This window comes from Colobus angolensis, unplaced genomic scaffold, assembly GCF_000951035.1.
Source record: "Colobus angolensis palliatus isolate OR3802 unplaced genomic scaffold, Cang.pa_1.0 Scaffold155, whole genome shotgun sequence".
NCBI classification, from domain to species: Eukaryota; Metazoa; Chordata; class Mammalia; order Primates; family Cercopithecidae; genus Colobus; species Colobus angolensis.
Window position 1 is genome coordinate 2,992,777 of NW_012114655.1, and position 2,309 is coordinate 2,995,085.

Below are 2,309 nucleotides of genomic sequence, written 5' to 3' on the forward strand. Positions count from 1 at the left end.
AGCTGACCCGCACCGATTGTCCGGCACTCACAAGTGAGATGACCCCAGTACCTCAGTTCAAAATGCAGAAATCACCGGTCTTCTGTGTCCTTTGCGCTGGGAGTTGGAGACTGCAGCTGTTCCTATTCGGCCATCTTCCTGTGTCCCAGATCAGCAATTCTACCCAGGCCGTTTTCTTCCATCTTCCCGTGCTCTTCTCTGTGACAGCACAAGTCATACAGTAAGTAGCACAGTCATTTTTTTTTGTCTCTTTCCTGCTAGTATATAAGCCTAATATAGAGTTATCTCTTGGCCACCATTAAGAATACTTTAAAAATAATATTCATAACAAAAATATTTGATATGTATTGAGTCCTTACCATCCGCCAAGTACTGCTAGGAACACTTTGCCTGCATCTCTCATTAATCCTCTCTCTCAATGAAAGATAGATGTGGTTATCATTCTTATTTTACAGATGAGGAAACTAAACACAGAGAAATTAAGGAAGTACAGGAAGGAAGTGGTGGAGTCAGGGCATTGGTGAGGAAATACCAACTGCTTGCTGGGCGTGGTGGCTCACACCTGTAATCCCAGCACTTTGGGAGGCCGAGATGGGCAGATCACGAGGTCAGGAGATCGAGACCATCCTGGCTAACGTGGTGAAACCCCATCTCTACTAAAAATACAAAGAAATGAGCCAGGCGTGGTGGCGGCACCTGTAGTCCCAGCTACTTGGGAGGCTGAGGCAGGAGAATGGCATGAACCCAGGAGGTGGAGCTTGCAGTGAGCCAAGATCGCTCCACTGCACTCCAGCCTGGGCAACACAGCAAGACTGTCTCAAAAAAAAACCAATTGCTCTTTTAGAGACTGCAATTCTAATTCTTCCAGATAGGTATTTTGATCTTTATTTTACAAAAAAACAAACTAAAGCGCAAAACATTGTACTTGCCGAAGTTGACATAAGTAGGAAGGGACTGCAGTGAACCCTTAGAACTCAGGGCGCCTGACCCGGGAGCCTGTGCCGCTCCCATACCTCATCCCTCTAAATGGCTCCATCTCAGTGTGGATCCGCATGATCAAAGTTGGGCGTGCATGTCATGTTGTTCTGCAGTCGTCATTGGTAGGAAAAGATCCTTGAAAGGAGAAAAGTTCATATAGGAAGAAATCAGTTAACACAACAAAGTAATGGGGTTTTACCTACAGGAAATATAGACACATGGCTGGAAATTAGCTACTTGAGGTGGATGACACATACTTCAGGATTCCCTCCTCAAATTATTTTACAAATGAACCTTCTGAAAATATATTTTTATATTTCAAATCCTTAAAAAATTCTGAAAGTTATAAGAAAGATCAAATTACAAGGTTTACCATAAATTTTGTTAAAGCTAACACATTATGAGAAATACATTTCTCTCTGTATTTTTGAAAGGTTTCCATAAAGATCAGTGCTCTGACTTAGGGTGTTTCTATGTCTGAGTCTGTTATGTGTTGGAGATAAAATACCTGATTTAGTGATATTATAATGCTTCACATAGACTGTTTTTGTTAAAAGACATATATTCCTTGGAAAAGATTCCAAAGCAATATTTGATATCAATGGGAAGTCAATTTATTAGATTTATAAATTGAAGGAATAGAGACTTTTCAAATATGGATTAATAAGTGGAAGCAAGTTTATATTTTTGTTGATAAGTTTAATTTCTCGTAGAAACAGTGGGAGTTGATACCAGCTGCAATCTAAAATGCTGAGAACCTTGTTTCATGCTTTGCAGCTCTTCTTTTTGTGTATGTGAGTCCTTAATAACTGCATTTAGCTGATTAAATCAACATAAGATAGCTGTTTACGAATGTTAAATTCTTACTTTCCAGGTTATTCTTGATTTTGGATTATCATTTTCTGGCAAGAGATATTTAAACTGTTTTTATGTAAGATTGAAGGAATATAGAAATATATTATGTCAAGTACATAATCTGACACATAGCTGAACTGTAGAGGAAAATAAAATTATGAAATAATAAAAACAAAAGGTTCTACTCCAGCCCAAGTTTGATTCTTTAGGGGTCATCAGTTCTCTTTATTTTAATTATAGGAAAACTGTGCAAACCTAGAAGTCCACAGTAAACAAACTCAGACCTTTATTATATCATAAGAAAATTAATCATACACATTTATGGAAATCCATGAGGTAATTTGGTTGCTCATTATAAAACAAGCAGTTAGATGTAAGAATAACAAATCTGGAAGCATGGCTGAAACCAGACACTTGGAAGGTTGCTTTCGAATCTTTGATCTTTGCTGATTGAGACTGAATTTCCTTTTTTTTTT